Genomic DNA, 15,460 nt, shown 5'->3' with positions numbered 1-15,460 from the left:
CGTGTCATGGTATGAGAACAAGTAGAATAGCATCAGCATTTTTAATTAAACTTTGCTTTTCTGCACAAGGAGACCAAAATTTCTAACAAACACGTTAATTCCACACCACAAACTGACGTGTAATCTTGGCTCTGTATGCCTCGCAAAAAGCAGGTTTACGCCACCTTTGCCACTGATTGCCCATCGTCTGACACGTATAATGACACAAAGGCCTCGTACAAATGGTAAATGTGTGAAGTTACCCAGAAGAAGGCTGAACCATGGTTATGGCTGAGCCAGGTTATGCCTTTAAAGGGCTCGTGCCTTGGCCTCTGAAAGAGCTCTTGCCCAGATGTCAGACACTAGTCGCAACAGTCACAGCCAGTTACCCAGTTACCCAGGTTAACTGGGTAACAAACACGTTAATTCCACACCACAAACTGACGTGTAATCTTGGCTCTGTATGCCTCGCCAAAAGCAGGTTTACGCCACCTTTGCCACTGATTGCCCATCGTCTGACACGTATAATGACACAAAGGCCTCGTACGAATGGTAAATGTGTGAAGTTACCCAGAAGAAGGCTGAACCATGGTTCTATCGCATAGGCAGTTGAGTCCCTGAGTTGCGCTTCAGGTATAAGTTGTCCGCGCTTCACTCTCACGCACTGGGGTGAGATCTACCATTTGATCTTGAAAATCTCCCTTAATGTCCAGGGAAGGGAAACCTGGCAGGTTATCCCTTTAAAGGGCTCGTGCCTTGTCCTCTGAAAGAGCTCTTGCCCAGATGTCAGACACTAGTCGCAACAGTCACAGCCCACCACCTGTCTCCGAGTTCCAATGCGTCTTGATCGCCACGCCGATGAACAAGTATGCCTTGCACCATGATGCGCTATAGGCTTCGAGCTGGGACCTCGTGGCGCAACGGAAGTGCGTCTGACTCCAGCTCAGAAGGTTCAAATCATGTCGGGGTCATTCAATGTGCTCTTTTTCACACAGACCCATGATTTTCTGCACAGTCTAATAAGGATGCTGTTATATGGACTCCAATCTCTATGATGACCACCCATGTCTTTGTCAACTTCATGCTAAAAGGTAACAAAGCTTAGGTAGCAACACTCTCGCCTGGTAACCATTAGTCACTTGACAACCTGCTGAATGTTTACCCTTAGTTTGCCCATTTTACTTGCTGAACAAAACATGCTGGAAAGAGGCACCTTCGATGGTTTCACTGGTCCTCTCAGAAGATTTGGAGGGTACTACAACACCCAAACAGGGACTTGAACCCTGGACCCTCAGTTTAAAAGTCTGATGCTATACCGACTGAGCTATCTAGGTTCGAGGAACGAGAGCGCACTTTACCCTCGAGCTTGTAGGTCAGGCCTGTGGACGCTCTAGTTCAACGGTTCTCACAGACATAAATGGTGCTCAGCCCTTGGCTTGGAAAGGGCCCATCCCATCTGGTTCTCATGGCTTTCTACAAACTATTAACACAGCTCAGCACCACTATTCAAGGATACAAACCAACAGGGTTCAACCACGGCTCTGTCCTTCATACTTCTTTACCCACTGACTGCCTGCAGTCTGAGACATACAAAGAGACAAGGTTCTTGTGAAACCTGTAAAATGGTGACGTTAACCAAGAGAATGTTGAACTTTGGTCCCATCTATTATGTTGGCCAGTTTCTAAGTTGAGATCAACTTAACCCCAGTGCTTTCTGTTTAACGACCTTGTTCGTATTTTTGTTTACAACTAGCACACTTTTGACCAGCATGTCGCTTGGAAATCGTTACCAGCATAACTCTTATTCGTAAGGCTCACTCTGGAGGCTTGTCTTGGTTCAAGGAATGCCTTCGTGTCATGGTATGAGAACAAGTAGAATAGCATCAGCATTTTTAATTAAACTTGGCTTTTCTGCACAAGGAGACCAAAATTTCTAACAAACACGTTAATTCCACACCACAAACTGACGTGTGATCTTGGCTCTGTATGCCTCGCAAAAAGCAGGTTTACGCCACCTTTGCCACTGATTGCCCATCGTCTGACACGTATAATGACACAAAGGCCTCGTACAAATGGTAAATGTGTGAAGTTACCCAGAAGAAGGCTGAACCATGGTTCTATCGCATAGGCAGTTGAGTCCCTGAGTTGCGCTTCAGGTATAAGTTGTCCACGTTTCACTCTCACGCACTGGGGTGAGATCTACCATTTGATCTTGAAAATATCCCTTAATGTTCAGGGAAGGGAAACCTGGCAGGTTATCCCTTTAAAGGGCTCGTGCCTTGTCCTCTGAAAGAGCTCTTGCCCAGATGTCAGACACTAGTCGCAACAGTCACAGCCCACCACCTGTCTCCGAGTTCCAATGCGTCTTGATCGCCACGCCGATGAACAAGTATGCCTTGCACCATGATGCGCTATAGGCTTCGAGCTGGGACCTCGTGGCGCAACGGTAGTGCGTCTGACTGCAGATTAGAAGATTCAAATCATGTCGGGGTCATTCAATGTGCTCTTTTTCACACAGACCCATGATTTTCTGCGCAGTCTAATAAGGATGCTGTTATATGGACTCCAATCTCTATGATGACCACCCATGTCTTTGTCAACTTCATGCTAAAAGGTAACAAAGCTTAGGTAGCAACACTCTCACCTAGTAACCATTAGTAACTTGACTACCTGCTGAATGTTTAGGGTTAGGGTTAGGGTTAGAAATCGTTACCAGCATAACTCTTATTCGTAAGGCTCACTCTGAAGGCTTGTCCTGGTTCAAGGAATGCCTTCGTGTCATGGTATGAGAACAAGTAGAATAGCATCAGCATTTTTAATTAAACTTGGCTTTTCTGCACAAGGAGACCAAAATTTCTAACAAACACGTTAATTCCACACCACAAACTGACGTGTAATCTTGGCTCTGTATGCCTCGCAAAAAGCAGGCTTACGCCACCTTTGCCACTGATTGCCCATCGTCTGACACGTATAATGACACAAAGGCCTCGTACAAATGGTAAATGTGTGAAGTTACCCAGAAGAAGGCTGAACCATGGTTCTATCGCATAGGCAGTTGAGTCCCTGAGTTGCGCTTCAGGTATAAGTTGTCCACGTTTCACTCTCACGCACTGGGGTGAGATCTACCATTTGATCTTGAAAATATCCCTTAATGTTCAGGGAAGGGAAACCTGGCAGGTTATCCCTTTAAAGGGCTCGTGCCTTGTCCTCTGAAAGAGCTCTTGCCCAGATGTCAGACACTAGTCGCAACAGTCACAGCCCACCACCTGTCTCCGAGTTCCAATGCGTCTTGATCGCCACGCCGATGAACAAGTATGCCTTGCACCATGATGCGCTATAGGCTTCGAGCTGGGACCTCGTGGCGCAACGGAAGTGCGTCTGACTCCAGCTCAGAAGGTTCAAATCATGTCGGGGTCATTCAATGTGCTCTTTTTCACACAGACCCATGATTTTCTGCGCAGTCTAATAAGGATGCTGTTATATGGACTCCAATCTCTATGATGACCACCCATGTCTTTGTCAACTTCATGCTAAAAGGTAACAAAGCTTAGGTAGCAACACTCTCGCCTGGTAACCATTAGTCACTTGACAACCTGCTGAATGTTTACCCTTAGTTTGCCCATTTTACTTGCTGAACAAAACATGCTGGAAAGAGGCACCTTCGATGGTTTCACTGGTCCTCTCAGAAGATTTGGAGGGTACTACAACACCCAAACAGGGACTTGAACCCTGGACCCTCAGTTTAAAAGTCTGATGCTATACCGACTGAGCTATCTAGGTTCGAGGAACGAGAGCGCACTTTACCCTCGAGCTTGTAGGTCAGGCCTGTGGACGCTCTAGTTCAACGGTTCTCACAGACATAAATGGTGCTCAGCCCTTGGCTTGGAAAGGGCCCATCCCATCTGGTTCTCATGGCTTTCTACAAACTATTAACACAGCTCAGCACCACTATTCAAGGATACAAACCAACAGGGTTCAACCACGGCTCTGTCCTTCATACTTCTTTACCCACTGACTGCCTGCAGTCTGAGACATACAAAGAGACAAGGTTCTTGTGAAACCTGTAAAATGGTGACGTTAACCAAGAGAATGTTGAACTTTGGTCCCATCTATTATGTTGGCCAGTTTCTAAGTTGAGATCAACTTAACCCCAGTGCTTTCTGTTTAACGACCTTGTTCGTATTTTTGTTTACAACTAGCACACTTTTGACCAGCATGTCGCTTGGAAATCGTTACCAGCATAACTCTTATTCGTAAGGCTCACTCTGAAGGCTTGTCCTGGTTCAAGGAATGCCTTCGTGTCATGGTATGAGAACAAGTAGAATAGCATCAGCATTTTTAATTAAACTTGGCTTTTCTGCACAAGGAGACCAAAATTTCTACCAAACACGTTAATTCCACACCACAAACTGACGTGTAATCTTGGCTCTGTATGCCTCGCAAAAAGCAGGTTTACGCCACCTTTGCCACTGATTGCCCATCGTCTGACACGTATAATGACACAAAGGCCTCGTACAAATGGTAAATGTGTGAAGTTACCCAGAAGAAGGCTGAACCATGGTTATGGCTGAGCCAGGTTATGCCTTTAAAGGGCTCGTGCCTTGTCCTCTGAAAGAGCTCTTGCCCAGATGTCAGACACTAGTCGCAACAGTCACAGCCAGTTACCCAGTTACCCAGGGTAACTGGGTAACAAACACGTTAATTCCACACCACAAACTGACGTGTAATCTTGGCTCTGTATGCCTCGCCAAAAGCAGGTTTACGCCACCTTTGCCACTGATTGCCCATCGTCTGACACGTATAATGACACAAAGGCCTCGTACAAATGGTAAATGTGTGAAGTTACCCAGAAGAAGGCTGAACCATGGTTCTATCGCATAGGCAGTTGAGTCCCTGAGTTGCGCTTCAGGTATAAGTTGTCCACGCTTCACTCTCACGCACTGGGGTGAGATCTACCATTTGATCTTGAAAATCTCCCTTAATGTCTAGGGAAGGGAAACCAGCCAGGTTATGCCTTTAAAGGGCTCGTGCCTTGTCCTCTGAAAGAGCTCTTGCCCAGATGTCAGACACTAGTCGCAACAGTCACAGCCCACCACCTGTCTCCGAGTTCCAATGCGTCTTGATCGCCACGCCGATGAACAAGTATGCCTTGCACCATGATGCGCTATAGGCTTCGAGCTGGGACCTCGTGGCGCAACGGTAGTGCGTCTGACTGCAGATTAGAAGATTCAAATCATGTCGGGGTCATTCAATGTGCTCTTTTTCACACAGACCCATGATTTTCTGCGCAGTCTAATAAGGATGCTGTTATATGGACTCCAATCTCTATGATGACCACCCATGTCTTTGTCAACTTCATGCTAAAAGGTAACAAAGCTTAGGTAGCAACACTCTCACCTAGTAACCATTAGTAACTTGACTACCTGCTGAATGTTTAGGGTTAGGGTTAGGGTTAGAAATCGTTACCAGCATAACTCTTATTCGTAAGGCTCACTCTGGAGGCTTGTCTTGGTTCAAGGAATGCCTTCGTGTCATGGTATGAGAACAAGTAGAATAGCATCAGCATTTTTAATTAAACTTGGCTTTTCTGCACAAGGAGACCAAAATTTCTAACAAACACGTTAATTCCACACCACAAACTGACGTGTAATCTTGGCTCTGTATGCCTCGCAAAAAGCAGGTTTACGCCACCTTTGCCACTGATTGCCCATCGTCTGACACGTATAATGACACAAAGGCCTCGTACAAATGGTAAATGTGTGAAGTTACCCAGAAGAAGGCTGAACCATGGTTCTATCGCATAGGCAGTTGAGTCCCTGAGTTGCGCTTCAGGTATAAGTTGTCCACGTTTCACTCTCACGCACTGGGGTGAGATCTACCATTTGATCTTGAAAATATCCCTTAATGTTCAGGGAAGGGAAACCTGGCAGGTTATCCCTTTAAAGGGCTCGTGCCTTGTCCTCTGAAAGAGCTCTTGCCCAGATGTCAGACACTAGTCGCAACAGTCACAGCCCACCACCTGTCTCCGAGTTCCAATGCGTCTTGATCGCCACGCCGATGAACAAGTATGCCTTGCACCATGATGCGCTATAGGCTTCGAGCTGGGACCTCGTGGCGCAACGGAAGTGCGTCTGACTCCAGCTCAGAAGGTTCAAATCATGTCGGGGTCATTCAATGTGCTCTTTTTCACACAGACCCATGATTTTCTGCGCAGTCTAATAAGGATGCTGTTATATGGACTCCAATCTCTATGATGACCACCCATGTCTTTGTCAACTTCATGCTAAAAGGTAACAAAGCTTAGGTAGCAACACTCTCGCCTGGTAACCATTAGTCACTTGACAACCTGCTGAATGTTTACCCTTAGTTTGCCCATTTTACTTGCTGAACAAAACATGCTGGAAAGAGGCACCTTCGATGGTTTCACTGGTCCTCTCAGAAGATTTGGAGGGTACTACAACACCCAAACAGGGACTTGAACCCTGGACCCTCAGTTTAAAAGTCTGATGCTATACCGACTGAGCTATCTGGGCTCGAGGAGGGAGAGCGCACTTTACCCTCGAGCTTGTAGGTCAGGCCTGTGGACGCTCTAGTTCAACGGTTCTCACAGACATAAATGGTGCTCAGCCCTTGGCTTGGAAAGGGCCCATCCCATCTGGTTCTCATGGCTTTCTACAAACTATTAACACAGCTCAGCACCACTATTCAAGGATACAAACCAACAGGGTTCAACCACGGCTCTGTCCTTCATACTTCTTTACCCACTGACTGCCTGCAGTCTGAGACATACAAAGAGACAAGGTTCTTGTGAAACCTGTAAAATGGTGACGTTAACCAAGAGAATGTTGAACTTTGGTCCCATCTATTATGTTGGCCAGTTTCTAAGTTGAGATCAACTTAACCCCAGTGCTTTCTGTTTAACGACCTTGTTCGTATTTTTGTTTACAACTAGCACACTTTTGACCAGCATGTCGCTTGGAAATCGTTACCAGCATAACTCTTATTCGTAAGGCTCACTCTGGAGGCTTGTCTTGGTTCAAGGAATGCCTTCGTGTCATGGTATGAGAACAAGTAGAATAGCATCAGCATTTTTAATTAAACTTGGCTTTTCTGCACAAGGAGACCAAAATTTCTAACAAACACGTTAATTCCACACCACAAACTGACGTGTAATCTTGGCTCTGTATGCCTCGCAAAAAGCAGGTTTACGCCACCTTTGCCACTGATTGCCCATCGTCTGACACGTATAATGACACAAAGGCCTCGTACAAATGGTAAATGTGTGAAGTTACCCAGAAGAAGGCTGAACCATGGTTATGGCTGAGCCAGGTTATGCCTTTAAAGGGCTCGTGCCTTGTCCTCTGAAAGAGCTCTTGCCCAGATGTCAGACACTAGTCGCAACAGTCACAGCCAGTTACCCAGTTACCCAGGGTAACTGGGTAACAAACACGTTAATTCCACACCACAAACTGACGTGTAATCTTGGCTCTGTATGCCTCGCCAAAAGCAGGTTTACGCCACCTTTGCCACTGATTGCCCATCGTCTGACACGTATAATGACACAAAGGCCTCGTACAAATGGTAAATGTGTGAAGTTACCCAGAAGAAGGCTGAACCATGGTTCTATCGCATAGGCAGTTGAGTCCCTGAGTTGCGCTTCAGGTATAAGTTGTCCACGCTTCACTCTCACGCACTGGGGTGAGATCTACCATTTGATCTTGAAAATCTCCCTTAATGTCCAGGGAAGGGAAACCAGCCAGGTTATGCCTTTAAAGGGCTCGTGCCTTGTCCTCTGAAAGAGCTCTTGCCCAGATGTCAGACACTAGTCGCAACAGTCACAGCCCACCACCTGTCTCCGAGTTCCAATGCGTCTTGATCGCCACGCCGATGAACAAGTATGCCTTGCACCATGATGCGCTATAGGCTTCGAGCTGGGACCTCGTGGCGCAACGGTAGTGCGTCTGACTGCAGATTAGAAGATTCAAATCATGTCGGGGTCATTCAATGTGCTCTTTTTCACACAGACCCATGATTTTCTGCGCAGTCTAATAAGGATGCTGTTATATGGACTCCAATCTCTATGATGACCACCCATGTCTTTGTCAACTTCATGCTAAAAGGTAACAAAGCTTAGGTAGCAACACTCTCACCTAGTAACCATTAGTAACTTGACTACCTGCTGAATGTTTAGGGTTAGGGTTAGGGTTAGAAATCGTTACCAGCATAACTCTTATTCGTAAGGCTCACTCTGGAGGCTTGTCTTGGTTCAAGGAATGCCTTCGTGTCATGGTATGAGAACAAGTAGAATAGCATCAGCATTTTTAATTAAACTTGGCTTTTCTGCACAAGGAGACCAAAATTTCTAACAAACACGTTAATTCCACACCACAAACTGACGTGTAATCTTGGCTCTGTATGCCTCGCCAAAAGCAGGTTTACGCCACCTTTGCCACTGATTGCCCATCGTCTGACACGTATAATGACACAAAGGCCTCGTACAAATGGTAAATGTGTGAAGTTACCCAGAAGAAGGCTGAACCATGGTTCTATCGCATAGGCAGTTGAGTCCCTGAGTTGCGCTTCAGGTATAAGTTGTCCACGTTTCACTCTCACGCACTGGTGTGAGATCTACCATTTGATCTTGAAAATATCCCTTAATGTCCAGGGAAGGGAAACCTGGCAGGTTATCCCTTTAAAGGGCTCGTGCCTTGTCCTCTGAAAGAGCTCTTGCCCAGATGTCAGACACTAGTCGCAACAGTCACAGCCCACCACCTGTCTCCGAGTTCCAATGCGTCTTGATCGCCACGCCGATGAACAAGTATGCCTTGCACCATGATGCGCTATAGGCTTCGAGCTGGGACCTCGTGGCGCAACGGAAGTGCGTCTGACTCCAGCTCAGAAGGTTCAAATCATGTCGGGGTCATTCAATGTGCTCTTTTTCACACAGACCCATGATTTTCTGCGCAGTCTAATAAGGATGCTGTTATATGGACTCCAATCTCTATGATGACCACCCATGTCTTTGTCAACTTCATGCTAAAAGGTAACAAAGCTTAGGTAGCAACACTCTCGCCTGGTAACCATTAGTCACTTGACAACCTGCTGAATGTTTACCCTTAGTTTGCCCATTTTACTTGCTGAACAAAACATGCTGGAAAGAGGCACCTTCGATGGTTTCACTGGTCCTCTCAGAAGATTTGGAGGGTACTACAACACCCAAACAGGGACTTGAACCCTGGACCCTCAGTTTAAAAGTCTGATGCTATACCGACTGAGCTATCTGGGCTCGAGGAGGGAGAGCGCACTTTACCCTCGAGCTTGTAGGTCAGGCCTGTGGACGCTCTAGTTCAACGGTTCTCACAGACATAAATGGTGCTCAGCCCTTGGCTTGGAAAGGGCCCATCCCATCTGGTTCTCATGGCTTTCTACAAACTATTAACACAGCTCAGCACCACTATTCAAGGATACAAACCAACAGGGTTCAACCACGGCTCTGTCCTTCATACTTCTTTACCCACTGACTGCCTGCAGTCTGAGACATACAAAGAGACAAGGTTCTTGTGAAACCTGTAAAATGGTGACGTTAACCAAGAGAATGTTGAACTTTGGTCCCATCTATTATGTTGGCCAGTTTCTAAGTTGAGATCAACTTAACCCCAGTGCTTTCTGTTTAACGACCTTGTTCGTATTTTTGTTTACAACTAGCACACTTTTGACCAGCATGTCGCTTGGAAATCGTTACCAGCATAACTCTTATTCGTAAGGCTCACTCTGGAGGCTTGTCTTGGTTCAAGGAATGCCTTCGTGTCATGGTATGAGAACAAGTAGAATAGCATCAGCATTTTTAATTAAACTTGGCTTTTCTGCACAAGGAGACCAAAATTTCTAACAAACACGTTAATTCCACACCACAAACTGACGTGTAATCTTGGCTCTGTATGCCTCGCAAAAAGCAGGTTTACGCCACCTTTGCCACTGATTGCCCATCGTCTGACACGTATAATGACACAAAGGCCTCGTACAAATGGTAAATGTGTGAAGTTACCCAGAAGAAGGCTGAACCATGGTTATGGCTGAGCCAGGTTATGCCTTTAAAGGGCTCGTGCCTTGTCCTCTGAAAGAGCTCTTGCCCAGATGTCAGACACTAGTCGCAACAGTCACAGCCAGTTACCCAGTTACCCAGGGTAACTGGGTAACAAACACGTTAATTCCACACCACAAACTGACGTGTAATCTTGGCTCTGTATGCCTCGCCAAAAGCAGGTTTACGCCACCTTTGCCACTGATTGCCCATCGTCTGACACGTATAATGACACAAAGGCCTCGTACAAATGGTAAATGTGTGAAGTTACCCAGAAGAAGGCTGAACCATGGTTCTATCGCATAGGCAGTTGAGTCCCTGAGTTGCGCTTCAGGTATAAGTTGTCCACGCTTCACTCTCACGCACTGGGGTGAGATCTACCATTTGATCTTGAAAATCTCCCTTAATGTCCAGGGAAGGGAAACCAGCCAGGTTATGCCTTTAAAGGGCTCGTGCCTTGTCCTCTGAAAGAGCTCTTGCCCAGATGTCAGACACTAGTCGCAACAGTCACAGCCCACCACCTGTCTCCGAGTTCCAATGCGTCTTGATCGCCACGCCGATGAACAAGTATGCCTTGCACCATGATGCGCTATAGGCTTCGAGCTGGGACCTCGTGGCGCAACGGTAGTGCGTCTGACTGCAGATTAGAAGATTCAAATCATGTCGGGGTCATTCAATGTGCTCTTTTTCACACAGACCCATGATTTTCTGCGCAGTCTAATAAGGATGCTGTTATATGGACTCCAATCTCTATGATGACCACCCATGTCTTTGTCAACTTCATGCTAAAAGGTAACAAAGCTTAGGTAGCAACACTCTCACCTAGTAACCATTAGTAACTTGACTACCTGCTGAATGTTTAGGGTTAGGGTTAGGGTTAGAAATCGTTACCAGCATAACTCTTATTCGTAAGGCTCACTCTGGAGGCTTGTCTTGGTTCAAGGAATGCCTTCGTGTCATGGTATGAGAACAAGTAGAATAGCATCAGCATTTTTAATTAAACTTGGCTTTTCTGCACAAGGAGACCAAAATTTCTAACAAACACGTTAATTCCACACCACAAACTGACGTGTAATCTTGGCTCTGTATGCCTCGCAAAAAGCAGGTTTACGCCACCTTTGCCACTGATTGCCCATCGTCTGACACGTATAATGACACAAAGGCCTCGTACAAATGGTAAATGTGTGAAGTTACCCAGAAGAAGGCTGAACCATGGTTCTATCGCATAGGCAGTTGAGTCCCTGAGTTGCGCTTCAGGTATAAGTTGTCCACGTTTCACTCTCACGCACTGGTGTGAGATCTACCATTTGATCTTGAAAATATCCCTTAATGTTCAGGGAAGGGAAACCTGGCAGGTTATCCCTTTAAAGGGCTCGTGCCTTGTCCTCTGAAAGAGCTCTTGCCCAGATGTCAGACACTAGTCGCAACAGTCACAGCCCACCACCTGTCTCCGAGTTCCAATGCGTCTTGATCGCCACGCCGATGAACAAGTATGCCTTGCACCATGATGCGCTATAGGCTTCGAGCTGGGACCTCGTGGCGCAACGGAAGTGCGTCTGACTCCAGCTCAGAAGGTTCAAATCATGTCGGGGTCATTCAATGTGCTCTTTTTCACACAGACCCATGATTTTCTGCGCAGTCTAATAAGGATGCTGTTATATGGACTCCAATCTCTATGATGACCACCCATGTCTTTGTCAACTTCATGCTAAAAGGTAACAAAGCTTAGGTAGCAACACTCTCGCCTGGTAACCATTAGTCACTTGACAACCTGCTGAATGTTTACCCTTAGTTTGCCCATTTTACTTGCTGAACAAAACATGCTGGAAAGAGGCACCTTAGATGGTTTCACTGGTCCTCTCAGAAGATATGGAGGGTACTACAACACCCAAACAGGGACTTGAACCCTGGACCCTCAGATTAAAAGTCTGATGCTCTACCGACTGAGCTATCTGGGCTCGAGGAGGGAGAGCGCACTTTACCCTCGAGCTTGTAGGTCAGGCCTGTGGACGCTCTAGTTCAACGGTTCTCACAGACATAAATGGTGCTCAGCCCTTGGCTTGGAAAGGGCCCATCCCATCTGGTTCTCATGGCTTTCTACAAACTATTAACACAGCTCAGCACCACTATTCAAGGATACACACCAACAGGGTTCAACCACGGCTCTGTCCTTCATACTTCTTTACCCACTGACTGCCTGCAGTCTGAGACATACAAAGAGACAAGGTTCTTGTGAAACCTGTAAAATGGTGACGTTAACCAAGAGAATGTTGAACTTTGCTCCCCTCCATTATGTTGGCCAGTTTCTAAGTTGAGATCAACTTAACCCCAGTGCTTTCTGTTTAACGACCTTGTTCGTATTTTTGTTTACAACTAGCACACTTTTGACCAGCATGTCGCTTGGAAATCGTTACCAGCATAACTCTTATTCGTAAGGCTCACTCTGAAGGCTTGTCCTGGTTCAAGGAATGCCTTCGTGTCATGGTATGAGAACAAGTAGAATAGCATCAGCATTTTTAATTAAACTTGGCTTTTCTGCACAAGGAGACCAAAATTTCTAACAAACACGTTAATTCCACACCACAAACTGACGTGTAATCTTGGCTCTGTATGCCTCGCAAAAAGCAGGTTTACGCCACCTTTGCCACTGATTGCCCATCGTCTGACACGTATAATGACACAAAGGCCTCGTACAAATGGTAAATGTGTGAAGTTACCCAGAAGAAGGCTGAACCATGGTTATGGCTGAGCCAGGTTATGCCTTTAAAGGGCTCGTGCCTTGTCCTCTGAAAGAGCTCTTGCCCAGATGTCAGACACTAGTCGCAACAGTCACAGCCAGTTACCCAGGGTAACTGGGTAACAAACACGTTAATTCCACACCACAAACTGACGTGTAATCTTGGCTCTGTATGCCTCGCAAAAAGCAGGTTTACGCCACCTTTGCCACTGATTACCCATCGTCTGACACGTATAATGACACAAAGGCCTCGTACAAATGGTAAATGTGTGAAGTTACCCAGAAGAAGGCTGAACCATGGTTCTATCGCATAGGCAGTTGAGTCCCTGAGTTGCGCTTCAGGTATAAGTTGTCCACGCTTCACTCTCACGCACTGGGGTGAGATCTACCATTTGATCTTGAAAATCTCCCTTAATGTCCAGGGAAGGGAAACCAGCCAGGTTATGCCTTTAAAGGGCTCGTGCCTTGTCCTCTGAAAGAGCTCTTGCCCAGATGTCAGACACTAGTCACAACAGTCACAGCCCACCACCTGTCTCCGAGTTCCAATGCGTCTTGATCGCCACGCCGATGAACAAGTATGCCTTGCACCATGATGCGCTATAGGCTTCGAGCTGGGACCTTGTGGCGCAACGGTAGTGCGTCTGACTGCAGATCAGAAGGTTCAAATCATGTCGGGGTCATTCAATGTGCTCTTTTTCACACAGACCCATGATTTTCTGCGCAGTCTAATAAGGATGCTGTTATATGGACTCCAATCTCTATGATGACCACCCATGTCTTTGTCAACTTCATGCTAAAAGGTAACAAAGCTTAGGTAGCAACACTCTCACCTAGTAACCATTAGTAACTTGACTACCTGCTGAATGTTTAGGGTTAGGGTTAGGGTTAGAAATCGTTACCAGCATAACTCTTATTCGTAAGGCTCACTCTGGAGGCTTGTCTTGGTTCAAGGAATGCCTTCGTGTCATGGTATGAGAACAAGTAGAATAGCATCAGCATTTTTAATTAAACTTGGCTTTTCTGCACAAGGAGACCAAAATTTCTAACAAACACGTTAATTCCACACCACAAACTGACGTGTAATCTTGGCTCTGTATGCCTCGCAAAAAGCAGGTTTACACCACCTTTGCCACTGATTGCCCATCGTCTGACACGTATAATGACACAAAGGCCTCGTACAAATGGTAAATGTGTGAAGTTACCCAGAAGAAGGCTGAACCATGGTTATGGCTGAGCCAGGTTATGCCTTTAAAGGGCTCGTGCCTTGTCCTCTGAAAGAGCTCTTGCCCAGATGTCAGACACTAGTCGCAACAGTCACAGCCAGTTACCCAGTTACCCAGGGTAACTGGGTAACAAACACGTTAATTCCACACCACAAACTGACGTGTAATCTTGGCTCTGTATGCCTCGCAAACAGCAGGTTTACGCCACCTTTGCCACTGATTGCCCATCGTCTGACACGTATAATGACACAAAGGCCTCGTACAAATGGTAAATGTGTGAAGTTACCCAGAAGAAGGCTGAACCATGGTTCTATCGCATAGGCAGTTGAGTCCCTGAGTTGCGCTTCAGGTATAAGTTGTCCACGCTTCACTCTCACGCACTGGGGTGAGATCTACCATTTGATCTTGAAAATCTCCCTTAATGTCCAGGGAAGGGAAACCAGCCAGGTTATGCCTTTAAAGGGCTCGTGCCTTGTCCTCTGAAAGAGCTCTTGCCCAGATGTCAGACACTAGTCGCAACAGTCACAGCCCACCACCTGTCTCCGAGTTCCAATGCGTCTTGATCGCCACGCCGATGAACAAGTATGCCTTGCACCATGATGCGCTATAGGCTTCGAGCTGGGACCTTGTGGCGCAACGGTAGTGCGTCTGACTGCAGATCAGAAGGTTCAAATCATGTCGGGGTCATTCAATGTGCTCTTTTTCACACAGACCCATGATTTTCTGCGCAGGTCTAATAAGGATGCTGTTATATGGACTCCAATCTCTATGATGACCACCCATGTCTTTGTCAACTTCATGCTAAAAGGTAACAAAGCTTAGGTAGCAACACTCTCGCCTGGTAACCATTAGTCACTTGACAACCTGCTGAATGTTTACCCTTAGTTTGCCCATTTTACTTGCTGAACAAAACATGCTGGAAAGAGGCACCTTAGATGGTTTCACTGGTCCTCTCAGAAGATATGGAGGGTACTACAACACCCAAACAGGGACTTGAACCCTGGACCCTCAGATTAAAAGTCTGATGCTCTACCGACTGAGCTATCTGGGCTCGAGGAGCGAGAGCGCACTTTACCCTCGAGCTTGTAGGTCAGGCCTGTGGACGCTCTAGTTCAACGGTTCTCACAGACATAAATGGTGCTCAGCCCTTGGCTTGGAAAGGGCCCATCCCATCTGGTTCTCATGGCTTTCTACAAACTATTAACACAGCTCAGCACCACTATTCAAGGATACACACCAACAGGGTTCAACCACAGCTCTGTCCTTCATACTTCTTTACCCACTGACTGCCTGCAGTCTGAGACATACAAAGAGACAAGGTTCTTGTGAAACCTGTAAAATGGTGACGTTAACCAAGAGAATGTTGAACTTTGCTCCCCTCCATTATGTTGGCCAGTTTCTAAGTTGAGATCAACTTAACCCCAGTGCTTTCTGTTTAAC

At 46.4% G+C, this 15,460-nt stretch overlaps 2 non-coding genes across 2 annotated transcripts; both read right to left on the bottom strand.

Annotated features, from left to right (window-relative positions):
* Window positions 1-11,945: 11,945 nt before the first annotated feature.
* On the bottom strand, window positions 11,946-12,018 carry trnak-uuu (transfer RNA lysine (anticodon UUU)). Its single transcript has one exon. It is a non-coding gene; the product is annotated as a tRNA-Lys (tRNA).
* Window positions 12,019-14,998: 2,980 nt separating this feature from the next.
* Window positions 14,999-15,071, bottom strand: trnak-uuu (transfer RNA lysine (anticodon UUU)). Its single transcript has one exon. It is a non-coding gene; the product is annotated as a tRNA-Lys (tRNA).
* Between the last annotated feature and the right edge of the window lie 389 nt (window positions 15,072-15,460).

Source organism: Ictalurus punctatus, unplaced genomic scaffold (genome assembly GCF_001660625.3).
Source record: "Ictalurus punctatus breed USDA103 unplaced genomic scaffold, Coco_2.0 Super-Scaffold_100058, whole genome shotgun sequence".
In the NCBI taxonomy this organism is placed as follows: Eukaryota; Metazoa; Chordata; class Actinopteri; order Siluriformes; family Ictaluridae; genus Ictalurus; species Ictalurus punctatus.
This window is presented reverse-complemented; position numbering and strand designations above follow the sequence as displayed.